The 18,639-nt window shown below is 42.2% G+C and overlaps 1 long non-coding RNA gene across 2 annotated transcripts in view; it reads left to right on the forward strand.

Moving 5' to 3' along the window:
- The window catches only part of LOC122881295, a 57,010-nt gene that overhangs the window by 27,307 nt on the left and 11,064 nt on the right, over positions 1-18,639 (forward strand). Inside the window, exon 3 of one of the 2 annotated variants that reach the window (XR_006379141.1) lies at positions 1,318-1,480. This is a non-coding gene — a long non-coding RNA (uncharacterized LOC122881295). Of the gene's footprint in view, positions 1-1,317; positions 2,815-18,639 lie in introns of those variants that run through there. The other variant, XR_006379140.1, reaches the window with a different exon arrangement.

Consider the following 18,639-nt stretch of genomic DNA (forward strand, 5'->3'; position numbering starts at 1 on the left):
TTAAGTAAGACTAAAAAAACTAAATAGTCCTGTCATGTTAACCACTTTTTTGTTGTTAAGTACTTAATTACAGACACACAGAGAGCTCTTTCACATAAATCACAATGCATCATGCATGTCAAGGTGGCACGTGGTCTCTGTATTTGTGCATGGATGTTGAGCTAGTAATCAAGAGTAATAACTTAAGGCCTAGCAGATGCTATAAACTTAAGCCTTAATTAACAGTTCTTTAGTTATGGACTAGCAGAACATGCTGTCTCTTTAAGAACATTGTCAATACTGATACCACACACTGTTAGTGATACATAAGAAGAGTCTTTGTGTTCGCCCTTTCTATGAATGAGTTTGTGTCCTGAGTTGGACAGCCAGTGCATGAATTCATTGTGGGTTCATGTTTTGAATTAATTAATTCTTTTCTCAAAGGCATAAATCCAAATCCACACACGTATTCAGGATCATAAATAGCAATGGCATACTTTTTTGCTAGGTGTACTGAGAATTTACTCTTTTAGGATGGCTAATTTGGTGATTTTAATGTCAGCTCACATTTACTGAAGGATGAAATGGTCTTCTGCAGGTTGAGAAGCTTCTACAACCTCCAGGCTTGGTTTTAGTGACACATTGAATAAAAGAAGAGTTTAAAAATGGCAGGTGGGCTAAATTAACGAAATACATCCATTCCCTTACCCCTTAAAGCAAGACTATCTAACTCGTGGAAAAAGAAAAAACACAATCTTCCTCTTACAAATGCAAATTCAATTCATAAGCAATAAAACACACTCTTGATCAGTTCAAGACACTCAGTGGGTTTGCTGCTACAGCCTTTCTTGGTCTGGTATGACCAGTAGGTGACTAATGCTAGCTAATGTTAGCAAACTTTAGATAGACATTGCAACATATATTGTAAACCATTTACACTCACATTCCCACCTACAAAAAAATGTTAGTCACCACTTAACCAACCCTTTATGTTTTTGGAGTGTGTGAGGAAACCTGGAGAAGCACCTGGAGAACCCAGGATCTTCTTCCTATGAGATGACTGACTAAACTATAAAGGTGCTGACCTCTGATCCACCCTGATGCCAAAGAAAATACAATAAAATAAAAAAATTGTGACATTTAGTCTGTGTATTTGTTCTTTGTGATCCCAAGTAGAACTTGTAATCGCTGTAATGGGCACACAATAGGCTCCATCCCCATCTGTCAAGACTCAGACTTTATTCGGCAGCAGAGTTAGCGACTCATCAACAGTTTGCTTGGTTGGATTCTGTCAGGTAAATTTGTCTTTTCCTCTCTGTCTTTCCTCTTCCTGCTCAGAGACGTCATGCTCGTGTTGCTGATGGAATCTCCTGTTTGGTGTTTCCTGTTGCCAGGAAAAAGCCTGTCATCGGGTCACAACAGTGACCGGACAACTGCCTTAGAGAGTGACGTCACATGCACGTCTTACTTCAGCAGCTTTACTATACACGCCGGGGACACGGTAAGCTGGGGAAGCCCTCACACACACACGCACACACATATAGCCACGCTCACTAATCCAATTAGGACATTAGTTGATAACAGCCTGGCCCGGGCCTCATCGGACACACACTGAGCCAATTATTACTGGATGGATAGGCCGGGCAATCCCGGTGTTTCCCAGCTCTAAGGTGCTGAAGTGGTCCACATCAGGCGGACACTTCATACGCACCAAGGATCCCCTTGCTATTTCTGTGGACATACACGCTGCCTGCCCAGTGAGTCAACAAAGACAAGGAAGAAGCCAAGAAGTGACTTCCACTCAGTCAGCAGAGTTGCAGAGGGTGAACTGAAAACCCAGAGCTTAGCCAGGGTAAGAGACTTTCCCCTACGCACTCGGCTCTGTCTACACAAAACTCCTAATCACATGCCAGGAATAGTCACGGACATATACACTCTGGAAATTATTAACAGGAATGCAGAACAATCAACAGATGGAAGACTTTGGGATGCTGCTTTCACCCACTAAACATGCACTCATTTTCCATGTGCTAGAAAACCATTGATACCATTTGTAGTGAGTGTGTGTGTGAGTGTGGATATGTGTATTTTCTAAGAGCCTCTTCGTTAAACAACACACCAGAATGAGGCGCACTCCAAACAAGGCCACAAGTCCATACAGAGGCTCTTAACTAACACTCACTGTGTAGTGAGGCTCTGCAGAGCTGTTATATTCTCTTTTATTCTCTTCTACACACACACAAACACACCCTGCGTACCATATTACGGCTGGCTTGGTTAGGGTGATCGAGTACAATGGCCTGTCACCCAGTTACATGCATACGCCACGTAAACAGACAAACAGCAAACACATGCTGCAGGCAGGAAAAAGATGTCACTAGTGCATTTTGGTGGAAGAAAGCTCATAAAATGGTGACGGAGCAAAAGAGAATTAGTTGTGTCTGTCATGTGTCGTGTCAGGCCCTCCCTAATGCTAATGTACCATTCATCTGTGTCATAGAACGTTAATGACTCTCAGCACAGAGAGCCTCGCTGAAGCACTCAGAGAGTAAAGCTTTGCTGTCCACTCAGTCAGCTTGTCTGTACGCTCCCCTGTTTCTTTTGATCTGTCTCTACACCTCCCTGTTTCTGTCTGTCTGTCTGTCTGTCTGTCTGTGTCTGTTTCTACACTACCCTGTCTATCTGTTGTGTTTGTCTGTCTGCCTCTCTGTCTCCATGCTCTCCTCTTTTTGTCTATTTCCCTGATTTTGTTTCCCCGTGTCTCTTCTGTCTGTCTTTGTCTCCATTGCTCAGTTTCTATCTGCTTGCTATCTCTCTTCTACAAGCCAAATTTATTATCCCCAGCAGTCAGAATGTATGGACTTACAAAGAAATGAAAACTACTTCACAAATGTTTCATTTATATGAAAAACACATTTTTTTTGTTTTACTCGGTGTCAAACCTTATTATTTTTACTTCCTGGAAAACATCTTAAGTTTTTCCTAATGGTGTGCCAGTAAGTAAAGTAAAAATCCAAACCACAATATGCAAATTTGCGGCTGTGTTTTTGCATATTCCACACACTTATCTATCTTTAATTTTTTCTTTAAAAAAAATCTGGGAATTGATCTGCCTTTATTTTTATCATGAAACAATTGTGGAAATTACATTAAAAAAATCCAAAATCTGTGTGACAATCTGGTTTTAAAAATACCATTTACAGGACAAACACTCATTGTTTAATCATTTGGTTTTTGTGTCAATTGCTTAGACTCTGGTGCGTAATCAGCCACTTTTCTCTACATAATTGTTCAGTTTCTATACCTGGAAGATTTTCAGAGCCAGGCTTGTCACAAGGGGACATTGTTTACTGTAAACTGTGATGTGTGGTGGCTTCTTACACCAGACAACACAACAACCTTTGTGTGTGTTGACATAAAATCTGAGTGAAAATCAGTTGGGCATTCTTGGTCCTTTTGGACCCTTATGCATACTGTAGTTTGTCTGTGGTGAAAAATGTGTGTGTTATGAAGTGTCTCATCCAGTCCCAGACAGCTCTCTGTGTTTCCCAGGCGAGCAGCATATGCTAGCAGTTGTCCAGTGTGAGAGGACGGCCTGTATAACATGGAAAGTGAAGGGAGGAGAGAAACTGAGGTTTCAGCTTGAGGGGACGTGGGGGGATAGCACATAGCCCTGGGGAGGTTTAACGATGTACAATGCAAGTGAGTGTGTGGGTGTGTGTGTGTGTGTGTGTGTGTGTGTGTCTGCCTGAGGTGAACAAGGGGATGTTGACGCTGATATGTTCTGATGGACTCTTACACAGACACAGACCCTGCCTGTGACTCACAGACGAGACGCACGTATCCCCTGTGGGACAGCCCAAGGAACACACACACACACACACACAAACACACACACACACACACACACACACACATTCATATGCTTGCCAGGTTAGATATCTGCAGGAGCCACTCATGGATCTTGTTCTAGCAGGGATTCGAGCGTGGCGGGGAGTGTGGGATCGTCGGGTTGTTTGACTCAATTCTTCAGAGACTGTAGTTGCACTTGAAACATCTCATTGTGTCTCTGTGAATTTTTTTCTACAGTGAATTTCTCTGTTGAAAATCGGATTGGGACTTCTTGAGGTTTCTTGCTCACCCTTACGCTGGCATAAATGTGTGTAAGCACAATGTTCTGTTCTGTTACTGCCAATAGTGTAGGCCATGAATAGTCCTTATTGAGCGGCTATGGGAGTGTGAGGGAGTTTTCTGGGTGCACGGCTGACTTCTCTCAGGGCACTGACCACGAAAGTTTAGGACAGCGACTGGAGGGTGCAGGCTTGATAAAGCTGGATGATGAGGCTAGACGAGGAGAGCGAGGCAGCACTCAAGTTGTAGCTCTGAGCCAGAGACTTTGCCTCATTCTCTCCTTGACTCACTGCACATAATCAGACATTAAAACATGAGTAAAACACTTACATTAGCCATCGCTTCGCTGTGGATGAGGCCATCCGCATGAGTGAATTGAAATGTGTGTGTACAAGATAGAAACGAAGATACAAACACACAATCTTGCAAACACAGAGAGAGCCAACGGGTTAATATGAGCTGTGTGTGATGCCAACCATATGCTCATTATAATAGTGCTGGGAGCCTCTAAGTGACAGATATCACACACACACACACACACACACACACACACACACACACACACACACACATATACACAATGGATGATCAGTAGGTCATTTTGAGATCAAAGCATTCATCCCAAGTGACTGCCCATTTATTAGGAGAAACAGAAAATGACCTCATTATCAGTGAAACTCTGTCAGCCAGCTGTTAGACGCTGCATTCGCTTCTCCGGAGATTTGAATCCATTGAGTTTTTTGATTCTCTGAAGTAATGATGTCTGTGCTTGAGAAGCCGGTAAGAGGAAAGATGCAGCATCACAGTGTGAACTTACTCAGTACAATAGAGAGATAGTTGGAGGTTGCACTTGGACAGATAGTGTGTGTGCTGTGTCAAATGCAAAATCAGAAATTAACAAGGGCCGGGGGCAGAAATGACATTGAAGGTTCTTGATGTGACTGTGAATTTATAGCACAGCAATTTAGGAGTATCCTTTCACCCTGCTTACAAGTTTTCGGTAAGCTGCCAGCTATTCATGATTGAATGCATCTATTGTCCCTCATGGGCTACTGTAGGTGAGTCGTGGGAACTGGTGACGGTGGGATGCTTTTTCCACTGCCTTCTGGGTGTGAAAAAAAGAATTTGATGGTTTTTATCTGAATTAAAAAGAAAAGAAAATGCAGCCTAAAGTAGAATAGTAGAAAATGTTGGCATCACAAAACCAGCAGTAGAAGAAAATGGCAAAAATGGTGCCAAAAAACAAAACAAAACAAAGGCCCTCAAGGGCACTATTCTCTGCTGCAAGTTTCCAACAGTGGGAAACAAGCACGAATGTGTGGTACATTATGATTTAAAACAAATCAGAATTGGACAAATGGACTGCTCATTTGCCAACATGCAGTAAAAATGTATAATGTCTTTGTTCTGACTCTGGCATTGTACAGATATGTGGTTAAGTGTGTTTGTTCATGCCTATATGTGTGTGTGTGTGTGTGTGTGTGTGTGTGTGTGTGTGTGTGTGGAGAGGGATGCCCACAACTGCATGTCTTGGTTAATCTCCTATGTGCCCTTTTTGTATGTGAGAGGTGTAAAATATGTGTGTCATGTTCTTTCTCTTTTAACTGCTCTAACGCCCCTCAAGGTGTGCCTCTGTGCTGTTTCTGACATCATGTTAATATCAGTTCCTACCTGCCTGGTGAACCTGATCCACGTCCATTGTCTCAGCTATTGTGACAAAAATCATGATAGATAGAAGGACAGATACACACTGATAAATAGATAATGAAACCACATGTGAAAGGATAATTCTGGTTTATTAAAACTTTCATAGTTTTGGACATCAATTCTATCAGTAATAATAGGATTGTACTCAACAAGTTAAAGGGTTACTCCACAGATCTTATGCATAAATATCAGTTTACTAGTCATTGTTAGCACTACTAAGAGTGAAAAAAGTTAGTATAATGTCTTCCGTGTCTCCAGAGGAGCTTTGTAAAGTCTAAGAAAATAACCTTGATGATTTCAGATCACAGTTATCTAAGCTTGGGCTTGACCTATACTAGGAACTGAAAGTTAGGATATTTCAGCCTATGCTGCATCACTTTTGAACTTGCTATTGTTAGTCTGTCTTCTGCAAGTCCTCCAACTTTATGGAAGTGTGATACTAAATATCTGGAGAATGCTTTTTATTGCTGAGATCTGGGAGCATGGTGCCATCACTAAAAAGATGAGCAAGAAACACTGACAAGTCACATAATAAGCCTCTCTTATTCAGAAGAGAAACAAAGGCCAATGGTAAAACTATTACCCAAACTGTCTGCTGTCATCACAGTATATAGACCAACTTTCTGGTTCAACTTTGACCTACCATACTTAACGTAGTTGTGCGCACACGCAGTTGTCCTGAGCAATGAGACATTTTGGGTGTGCTCACTGTCAATTTCACATCCAAATAAAGTGGTTTGGATAATCTGGCTAAACTGTTGGCTTGTTCATAATCTGATCATCTGACAGTTTTTCTTGTCTCTGCAAACTTTTCTGTTGTGATCCTGTTGTGTTTTTAGATCTCAAAATGTTCTGTAAAATGTTATCATCCTTTATAGAAACAATGACCATAGCTATGACAATGAGACGAAAATAAGACGTTTTAATAAATTGGAATCATCCTTTAAGGCATGGTTTTGTAGTTTGGCCTTACATGCCTGTGTAAACACTTCTCTGTCGCTGATGTCAACACACTGTACATGGGTTTTGAACTAATATCTGTGAAGAAAATGTTGTGGAAATGATCTAATAATGCACTCAGGACACAATAAACACAAAGCACAGAAGGGTTGAAGTATATAAAATATATATTTGTTAAACATAACGAGTAATACTAAATTATTCTTTCACAGTAACAGGGACAAAGAAAGCCTGTGAGTATTTATAGTCTGTCACTACTTTTGTTAGATTCAGCCTCTGTCCCTCTCTTCACTTTTCCTCTACATTCCTTTCATCTGTGAGTTGGTTTCTTTTTTCCTCTGCATGACTTCATGAGCGTAATGGCAAATCATAGATTTTGTTTTATTGCACTTCCAACTGCTATTAGGCAATTGTCTGCAACACTCATCTATAGTGAGGAATAAAGCTGACCACTTAGGTATCTGAGGAATCCACAGCATCATCACATACTGGTCTGATAACACTGGAACAGTCTGATTCCTATCACCTGTGATGGTGTAACTGTCTCTGTCTATGAGTGTGTTTGTGTGTGTGTTTGGGTGTGTGGGATGTGTTGTGTCCTCATACCATAATAGGCTTCTCTGAATAACTGTCCCATAATTCTAGTCTCGTGAGTAGATACAGCCGGCTCTGGCCTCAAAAGGAAGAGAGAGAGGGGGAGATAGTTGCTGTATCTCTCACTTTCACTCTCTCTGTTTCAAACACACACACACTGGCTGTACTCTAATTCACCCTCTATGTCAGACAGCAAGGTTTCCGGAAGGAATTCCAGGCATCTCAGGAACTATCTTCCTGATTCCTAAAGGCTTAGCATTATGCTCATCCTGTCTAGATCCTCAGCCAAGAAACACACTTACACACGTACAGTCCAACAAGCCCAGAAATCCACTTGGACGAGCTGAATTTACGTTGTGACTGAGCAGCAGGGAATGCTGCTGTAATCCTGACCATGCTGACCCACGAGTGATGAATTCCATTGGTGATGCTGAGCTGGCAAACACGCAGGAATACCACAGAGGCAACAGAATATGCACAATATGATCAGGAGAGATGAGAGGAAGAAAGACAGAGAGTGACATAAGGAGAGAAAAAGATAGATAACCTGTTGAAAGATGGTGTCTCACTTGACTTAAATACGTGCTGTGGACATGAGAGGTGGGCTTTCACCACAGCTCCTCCTACCCTCAGGCTGTTCTCATGCCTGTCCGTGTCAGACCCACAGGCTCTCGGGTTAATTTTTCCACTGTGAGGGTAAAGTGAGGTTCTGCACTCTACTGTGTTTAGACAACACAGAGTCAGCTGGTAAAGACACAAGGAGCTGCAGGATCTCCCTTTCGAAAGCGGTGGCAGCTACAATACATGGCCATATATTATTGTTGAACAACTCATTTCAAAACCATGGGCATTAATCTGCTGCTATGACAGCCTTCACTCTTCTGGGAAGGCTTTCCACCAGATAAGGGGGACTGGAGAGGGACTTTGACATGTTTAAACAGAAAAGGGCCTTCCCCAAACTGTTGCCAGAAAGTTGGAAGGACACTTTTGTCTAAAATATGACTGTATGCTGTAGCATTAATACTTCCCTTAACTGGAACTAAGGGGATTAACCCAAACAATTGGTCAACAAACATCAAACAGTCCCATACAAAAGAGGTCATACTTTGACACCCCTCATATGTATACTTTTGGTGTACAAACCTGTGACAAATTAAAGGAAGAAACTAGAGAAGTGAGTATAGAAACATTAAAAAATGCAGATGCTTCCATGCAGGAGATGAGGGATCCCTGAATGATTTGATGAGTATGAAAATGATGTGAATCATATACTGTGGCCTCTGCAGTCACCAGATCTTAACCCAATTGAACACCTATGGGAGATTTTGTATCAATTTGTTACCAATGTGTTTAGACCGAAAACAGCACAATGTGGTTTTTTTTTTTTTGGGGTCGGGGTCTGTTGTTTCAGGTACCAGTGAAACTGTAACGTCACAGGTTTGGAGCCAAAAGCAAGACTCGAAAACCAAGTACATAGGGATGAAAGATTGTCTTTACTCAGAGTCAAAAGGCAGGAAGGAGGCAGGAAACAAGACTGAGAACAGACTGGGAGAGGAAAATGGCAAGAATCAGGCTGATATCGTGACAGAGACAATAAAATATGATCAATTTTGAGTGGCTGGTTTGAGTAGTAGATCACTAGGTTTGAAGGCTTATCAACTGCTACAACACTGAACAGTAGCTTATAATAATATGGGGAACTCTGGAAAGTTATAATGGTGACAATCATTTTGTCCTCTGTCTTAACAATCTTAAGGTAAACAGCAGAAACAGGGTGTTCATGTTACAAAGTGATCTGTTATATTGTGTTATGGTAAAGTTGAGCCAGGTTCAACTGTTGCCGTACGACTGTGATTTTTTTCCACCCGACAGAGCACTTGTTGGCACTTTGCTATACCAACAATGCCAATGAAATGAAATGAATGAGTAGACTGCGTTTTTTCTCACAGTAGTAAGGTGTGTCTGAACATGGCCTTAGACAGCACTCTCCTCCATCATCATCAAAACACCAAAAGAGGAAATATCTTTTGGAGACTTGAAGAGATAATTTCAAAGAGCACTGAAGCTGCTCTGGCAGTTTGTTGAGGCACAATAGCTTACGTAGAGACTGTATTTTGGTTTTTCCTTCAATTTATCACCCATCTTTATGTGTATGCTGGGCATTTTTCATGTGCTCACTCTGTTGTGGCAGCTGAGTTTCAGCTTTTTGAGTGTGAACCATCTGAACATAATCAGAAATATTTCACACTCATCGCCAATTCCCACTTGTTCTCTTTCACTCAAATTTGAGATCTCGCACTCCATAGTGGACGACGGCTGAGTGAGTGCTTTGGAGTGTGCGTGAGTGTGCAGCCGGTGGAGTGCTGTGTCCATGACAGACTCTTCTTCCCCCACTCGGCGGGAAGCGAAGAGTGGGCTGCCGTGGAATTGAGAACCCTCATCCCCTTCACAACAGTGGGAGTGAACCACCAGGTCTGCGCTAAGTGCTGCTGGGCACTATTACTGTGAAAAGGACCCCTCTCTAGGGTGTCCTTTCAAGTGTCTGCTGAACGGGACACTACTGAGAGCCACGGCCAACTAGTGTCTGTGTATGTATATGTGTGTGTCTGCATGTGTGGGCCAGTGTACTCGTTTGTATAATGTGTTGCTGGGAAGGTTTGTGCAGCTGAAACCAGATCAGGTATGTGTGACAGCCACCGCGTGAGTGTGCTTTTATAGAGCAGCGCCTGTGCCAGGTGCCAGGTTACATTATTAATAGATGGCAGTGTGTTTGTACAGGCCACTAATAGCTGCATGGCTGATATTAGTGGATCAGTTTCCATCACACTCTGTGGCGCAGAAGCGCCTGATTCAGCAGGTGTCCCCCCTGAATGTCCTCGCTGTTCTCTGGCTCCTTGGAAAGTGTCTAAGTGTCCTGAGGAGGGTTTGCCTTGTGATGTGGCCTGGCCGCTGACCTGCCAGGGGTCATACTCACACATAATGTGAAACCAGGGCAGTCATATTTTTCAGTCAAAGGGATGGGGCTGAGGGCTCTGGAGGAGCTAGAGAGCCTTGCAAATGCTTACAAAGCAGTTTATTCATTGATATTTCATCTATTTGCTTTATCTCTATCAATAGAGATAAAATTGAAAAGGGATACAGACAAATAATAAACAGATAATTAAAAGTGTGTAATTTGTCAGTTTAGTTGATCAACTGTTTTTATGGAATTAAATACTTAAATTCACAATAACAGTATCATTTTAAATACAATTTGCCACCTTATTCTTTATTTCTTTTATGAAAAACAGAAAAACTGAGTAAAAAAAAAACAAAAACGAGACGACATGAAGTTACATGAAAAATTAATGCAATTTTTTTTCTATTTAAATTTTTACCAATTGGCTCTCCATTTGCCACCTCTATTATCATTGATGTGGACCTCCGGGGCCTTGTTGTGGCAAAGCTTTGCTAATCCGCTGTGAGAGCTCTCATTGGGTATCATCTGTGCTTGCTGGCAACATGCACCCTTGACAACTTCAGGATGACAGTGATTCATTTGTGGCCAAGGTGTTTTTGGAGTAGAAACTAATGGAGAAGGGAAGGGATCTCGGAGTTAGTAGACAAAGCTAATTAAGTGCGTCTTGGTTTGAGTGTTTCTCAATTGGAAAAACATGGCACAGTGAAGGGTTTGAATCCCAGTGTGGGTGTCCATGATGGAAATGTAAGTACTCATGGTGCTTTCAGGATAATTTGCATAGTCTGGATGAAAATTTGCCAGAAAGTTTTCTAAAGAATCTAAAGCACCTTTATATATTTTATAGTTTCTTTAGCACCATTTTTTTTTACAGCTGGAGGGTGAAAACAACATATGTTTTGCCTTGTTAGGCCGTCATCAGCTTATCCTCATTAGTGCAGCCTGATTAACACCCAAAGTTCTCAACTGTAATTGGTTTTGTAAAGAAGTCATCAATTTAAGGGTCATAGAGTTTTATCTCATCCCATTCAGGACTATGTGGCGTTTCAATTGCTATAACATAACATAAAATTTTACAAGGCCAAATCTATAAATTGGCGTTGTAAAATATTCAGCTGACAGCGATGACATGTTAGCGGTCAAAGTTATAGCTGATCCTGAACTCCTTCCAGACGCTGATCCGGGATGTTGCTGGAGTACTATATGGGGAGTGTTAGGGAGGGTCAGTAAGTAACACTGTAAGAACAGAAAGTCTCCTCAACTTATGAGGAGTTATGAAGAGTTTGACGAGTTTAATCTGGGTCCTGTAATTTGTGGGGGGATCATGTTTCTGTGCACAGCCCTAAAATGACAGGTGGTGTGATCATGTTCAAGGCACATACTCATACGTGTGTCTGTGTGCTCATATACACATAGGTGTTACACAAGCCCATAATTACACTGTCAGGAGGAGGCTGAGTGGAATAATACACACATGAATACAGTATGTGGGTACACAGACATACACACATTTTACTTAAACAGCATCATGAGTTGGCAGTGGGCTCCTTTTCCACCTCAGGTCAGGCTTAGTTCATGCACAAAGAGTGAGTGAGGGTGTGTGTGTGTGTGTTTGTGTGTGTGTAGGTGTGTGTGTGCGTGTGTGTGGTAACCCTGCTCCAGTTTTATTTTTAAAGTGAGCTCAGACAAAGGCCTCCAGTCAGACTGCTCTGAGAACAGGACCTTGGGAACATGACCAGTGGCTGTTGCGTCACATAGTGTGTGTGTGTGCGTGAGAGAGAGAGAGGGAGAGTGTATCAGACTTGTCTCTTGTAAAGAAGTCGCTTGTTCAAGCTGAAAAGGAACAAAAAGAAAAAAACTCTTGAAAATCCTTGCCACATGTGCAAGAGCAAAAACCACACATACACACACACTGACACTGTCAAGTTGGTGTAGTGGATTTTTGAATGTCAAGGGACGTCACTGTGGGATGTCATAGGAAGGATTTTATATGCGATATGAGAACCCCCCCCCACAAACACACACACACACACACACACAAAGTCTTAAAGCACAGTGGACACAGTGGTTAGAGTTTGACTACACACAGACCACACCACACCCCACACCCAGCAAAGCACTTTCTCAACAGGTTTGTGGAGAGGAAAAGAAAAGAGAGGAGAGGCAAGAGGATGGAAGGGAGGAGAGAGGAGGAGAGGACAGGTAGGAGATGAGAGAAGAGTGTGTGGAGAAGAGAATAGAGAATATTAGTAGAAGCAAGGCGAGGAGAGGAAAGGAGAGGAGAAAAGAGGAAATAAGAGGAGAGGATGCAAAGGGGGAGGAGAGGAGAGGAAACAAGTGGAGAGAAAATGAGAGGAAAGGAGAGGAAATAAGATGAGAGGAGGCAAAAGGGGAGGAGAGGAGAGGAGTGGAAACAAGGGGGGAGGAGAGGAGAGGAAATGAGAAAAGAGGAGAGGACAGGGAGGGAAAGCAAAACGAGAATAGAAAGGAGAGGAGAATCCATGAGACAAAAAGAGAGGAAAGGCAAGGAGATGGAAGGGAGGAGAGAAGATGAGAGGGAGAGGAAAAAAGAAGAGAGGAGAGGATCACCTCCCTCTCAATACTTCTCCTCTGTTCTCATGTACTCTGGAAGCTTCCCAAACCTGCAGACACCAGAGGACTCGGGGAAGCCTGGCCTCAGTTACATTACATCATACACACACACACACACACACACACACACACACACACACACACACACACACACACACACACACACACACACACAACTTGAGCGTATTCTGTCCCATAACTACACCGCTGCCAGCCCCCGTCTTTCATTTCTTTCTTTCTCCCTTTCCTCCCTTTCTTCCTGTGTTTTCAGGTCTCTTTTTTTCCAGTGCTCATGACGCACTCTGGCATAATGAAACTGTTAAGAGGAGTCCAGTAGAGGCTGGGGCTGAGACCAAGAGGGGGTGGGGGGTGGAGTGTAAAGTGACACCACACACACACACAGTGTATTTACAACGCACCTCTTTAACACACAGCCTATTTATAGCTGCCAGATCTTTTCTCAGCGTCTGCCGCACGCTGTTGCACCGTCACAAACACAGGCATCAGATGGCACCGGTGGATTTACACTGCACTGCCCTGCCAAAGGGAACACGCCTTATCCTCTAGCATGTTCCTGTGCAAACCCAACCTCACCACGCTCCAGCCGCCCTCCACCCTTTCACACTCGCACATTCAGGACATTCTCTCCTCGCCGCTCTGTGTGCTTTCAGTCTTTTCTTTCCTCGTCTCTCACAGATCTGTCTGTTCTCAACATGAAAGGAGAGAAGAGGGACTTAACCCTGTTTCTGTCATGGCTTGACTGAGCTATTACACAGGACAGGATGACAGGAAAAACAGGCGAGATAAGTGAAGGGTTTTAAATGTGGTTAAGGATTTCACACGATTTTTTTTTTTTTTTTTACTTACACAAACACGCACACCTGACTCTCAGATTTCTGATACAGGAGAGGCACTCTGTCATAGCATCATGACTGCCCCCTCTGGACTGTTTCGCTGTGACTCTGTTTCTGTCTCTTTGTGCACAACATCACTAACACACACACAAATTCACACACACACACACACACACACACACACAGTTAAGTAATAAACCAAATTACGCATTTGATCACATTTGTTCATGAAAGGAGGCCAAAAACCAAAATTCTCAGAATTTTTTCGGAACACACGCAATAACCTCACACTGCGCCCAGAGACACATTTTCGTATCCAATTCTGACGTCCTGTGCTCAGTGTTTTGATCAGCCTGCGGCCTGAGGGAAGATAGTACAATTAAGTTTCCTTCACATCATAACAAAACCCCATTGTGCTGTGAGAATATTTAACATTTTTTTTCCCTAAGTAAAATGGCTTTTTTGCCTCAATAAGCTATTTTCATATTCAGCCTTTTGTAACCTCCCTGCCTGCGGCTCACAGAAATTCACTGCTCCTTTCTGAGACACTGCTTCTGTTTTCGGGCTTGTTGTGTTTGTGTCGTTGTCAGAGGGAACAAACAAGGTCAATATAAACTATGCAGATGAAATGAGATAGATTTCTTTCACCTAAAGGCCCTTCTTTATCTAGAGTGATTAGTATATAGATAACCAGAACTGTAACCACATTTAAACTACAAGTGAACAGAAAGTCTGTGTTCTTACAACAGAAGAACAGTCTATAAAATAGACAAAACTTTAACTATGTTTAGTTTGACCTCAGGGTGATTTAGGTGCACAGACATTAAAACATTTTCAATTATTTAAATTGAAGTAAAACATGAAGTGAAGACTTTTTACGTGACCTGTGTGTCTCTGTTTCTTTCCCTGTGGGGCATGACAGTGAACTGTGTTGACAATTGGAGGATGTTAAACCATAATACAGGTATGTGCTGTTGTGTTTAGTGGGAGAGCTGTAGCGAGGCTGCTCTGAACCCTGAACTGACGCTGTTTGTTGGGCCTGTCGCCGTTAACTAGGCGGCTGTAGACGCAGCCGAGGTGCTTATAGGCATCGGACTGGCTGTTGTATGTGGCTGCAGTGGTGTGAGTTAAAGGGACAGTTCACCCCAAAATCAAAAATACATATTATTCCTCTTACATGTAGATCCAGATCCATCCAGATTTGTTGTGAGCAGTTTCATGTAGGAACAATTTTCTTTCTACTGATAGTTCCTACATGTATTTTTGATTTTGGGTCGAACTGTCCCTTTAAGGTGTGTGTTTACTCAACAGGGTGTTAACATCAGTCAAGGAAATCGATGTTTATCCTCACACGTGTCAAGAGAGAAGCATGTGAGTGTGTGTACACCACTTTGCTTTGCCATCATCTCTCCATTGTCCCCAAACACACACAGATACACATACAGAGACTAATGTGTCCTGACTCAGCCTTTATTGTGCCAGTGTTAGTTAGTATACCCGCCAGCTGGCCAGTACAACCATAGGATAACTCTATGGCAGTTTTCCATGTGTGTGTTGGAAGGCAGAGGGCACGGTTGCTCAGTAGTATGGGCTTTGCATTGTAATAACTATGGTGGGTGGTGTGAGAGCGTCATCACTGCTTCCTGCTACACTCACAGACACAGTCATACAGACACAAAAATATTTAGTAACTACGTACAACAATGTGACACACAGACTGAGAGAACAACATCACAATACAGCCTTTAATAACATGCTGTAGTCAGAGTCGGCCCCTATCTCCTGTCTCTCGCTGAGTCCTTTGGGGGGAGGTTTGTGGCCACTTTCCCAGCTCTCCCTCGGGAGCCTGTTCCAGCTGCTGCAGCTCCACACGGTCCCAAACCTCAACCCAACTTCACTGACCACAGTCGCAGCCTGTGTGCTGCCATCACTGTCCAGGCGTCCACGCACAGGCAGCTCGGACCAGCACATACTCACTCCTGCAGAGACGTCACAGCCACGACAACTGACACGCAGACACATTGATGTCTCTCTGTGGAAGTTGTAGTTCCCATGGCCTCTGAGTTGTAGTTCTCAGGGGTTGAAGCATTATGGGTACAGGACTTGGAAATATTTGTAAGTTGCTATGAAACACTGACATGCTTGGTGGGACACACAGAAAGAACAGATCTTATTAAAGGTGTATTTACACTGAATTAATGTGCTAACATGGCTAGGATCGGCCACATCAAATTGTGTGTTCACATTAAGAACCTAGTGTTCACATTAAGGACCTAATGTGAACACTTGAATGTATCTACTGATATCATTAGTAGCCCATTTTTATTTGCAGTTCTAAAAGTACATATGGCACACATGGCTTGGACCAACAAGACAGAGTTCAACATGAGATGTAGCATGCATGGGGCTGGATATTTAACCTCAATACTTTTTGAAATGTGTCTATAGTATAGAGTATCAACAACTGTCAAGCATCAAATGTTTAGTCTGATTTTTTGATCTAGAAAATCATGAAACTTATCAAATTTTGACTGTAAGTTGTTATGTGGCTGATTGTTTTAAAGGCCCTACACACCCATGGTCCACCCCCACAGGCGTTACTTATTCTGCCTGATTAGACCTCTTCTTTGGACCGTGTTGGCATGTACACACTGTGCTTTATTGATATCTCCCTCACTCTCTTGTTAATTGTGCTGCACCTATTGAGGTGAGACAATTTACACTTTTCTCATTCTTATAGACATTTTACATGGAAGACATTTTGACAGGTCTCAGTATGAACAGCACAGGTGTAAATAATAAATGTAATGATGACTGAATTCCATTCAGCAGCTTCATTTTCAGGGTCATGGTATTGTGCATGCTGGCTCAAAAAGAACAGAGCCATTGTTAATGTTATCAGTAACACCTGTGCTTTTTCTACTGTGATGTCAAAATGTCTGCTGTGAAAAATGCCTCTAACTGCCTCTCCTATGTGTGCAAAAACTGACACACAGTTTGAGTCAAGCTCATGGATTCTCACATTTGTACAAGTGGTGAATGCTGCTGAGAGTCTTGGTTGGTGTGTATGTGTGATTCTTCATGTATAGTGATTCTGGTTGATTCCCGACCTGAACCAAGCAGCATGCATCGATAGTCCCTCCTTCCCTGTCACTCTTGCTCCCGGCACACCAGTCATGTTTTCCACATGGAAGAATACAAATGTGCATGTTTGAGTATTTGTGTGGGTGGAATTGTTGCATGTTGGAGGATTTGTGGAAAGGGTAATCAGGATTGACTGTAATATGTAACATTGTTCTTTCTACATTTGAGTAACACTTACTATTTTTATCAAACCTTGTGCTGGACATTTACTTGTGCTTGTTACACTGTTAAACATTTTACAGTGTACTTTTTACACCGTAAAACATTTGAAAACTAGAAACTTTAAGTTGAATTACCGTGAAATTAATAGAAATTCTATATTCACATTAAGTTAATGATAGAAGATTATTTGATTCCACAAAATTCCAGTATGGTGTTTTACAGTGAACCAATTGCACTGTATTTACTGCTCACTAAAGAGTAGTCTACTGAGTGTTTATCATGTAGGGAATAGTGAATGAATGACCAAGAGATATAGCTTAGGAATTGTGGGATACGTAGCACAAGTTTACACTTCCCTGATCGTTGTTGGGTGTCTGACAGCGGTGCTCCCCCTCTTACTGTCTGTCACTGGCTGGCATCCCTTGAGGTGAACACTCTCAGTTTTCATGTTCACAACTCTCACAATTCAATCTCAGCAAGTCAAGTCAAGTTTACTTATAAGCACGTTTAAAAACAACGGGTGCAGACCAAAGTGCTGCACAAATTAAAAGAAAAAATATATGATACAATAACACAGTAAAATAAAATATATTTAAAACTCAAAATAAATAAATAAAAGAAGAAAAGAGAAGTGTGAAGGGAAAAATAATCTTCTGAGAGGAGGAAGTATGGAGGACGGAGGGGAAGAGCCTCAGAGGGAGACAGGTTCTCCTGTATCAGGCCTGGTTAAATCTCAGCATTGATCCCATGAATAATAGAGCTCCAGTGGCCATGTGACGATATTAGACATGACATCCAACGACAACCTGGATCCACCACTCCTCAGAGCCACACACAAAGACACACTTGCACATGTGCCTATTCGCATGTAACCTTGTAAATCTGCGACTAATCCAGTCTAATCTGTCTAACTGTGAAAACATTTTAAATGAAAGTATCCAAAAGGTCATCTGTAAATTCCCAAAACATGAAGCTGAATCAAAGTTATTTCTGTTTGGCTACAAATCACTGACTCACAACAGTCATCAATATGAATCACCCTCATAAAAGATTAACAATTTTCCTGCCAAACAAGACAAGCTCTTGTGTTTCCTTGTATTTCTAAGCTTCTTAATAATACATAGAGAAACAGCTAAAGTCCAATGTTCAAAGCTAACACACACACTCGGGTTTACTGTCTGTACCCATTCATCAGTCATTCACCGTGACAAATCTCTGAGAAAAATCTGCAAGTCTGCATTTTTCTCTCCCAGCAGATTGTGTGTTTGGGTTTGTTTTACAAGTTCTTCTTCTCTTCACTTTATTCATGCGAGCAACTGGTGAACATCAAGGGGAAGCAGGAGCTCAGAGCGCATGAGGTGAAAGGACGAGGAGGAAGAAACCAGTGGTGGAAAGTAACATTCACTCAAGCTCTGTACAATTTTTAGGTACTTGTGCTTTACTTGAATATTTCAAGTTTATGTTACTTTATACTTCTACTCCAGTTTCAGAGGGTAATGTTACTTACTACTAGTACTTTTTACTTCACTACATTTATCTGACAGCTGTAGTTACTAGTTG

This window comes from Siniperca chuatsi, linkage group LG9 (genome assembly GCF_020085105.1).
Source record: "Siniperca chuatsi isolate FFG_IHB_CAS linkage group LG9, ASM2008510v1, whole genome shotgun sequence".
NCBI lineage: Eukaryota > Metazoa > Chordata > Actinopteri > Centrarchiformes > Sinipercidae > Siniperca > Siniperca chuatsi.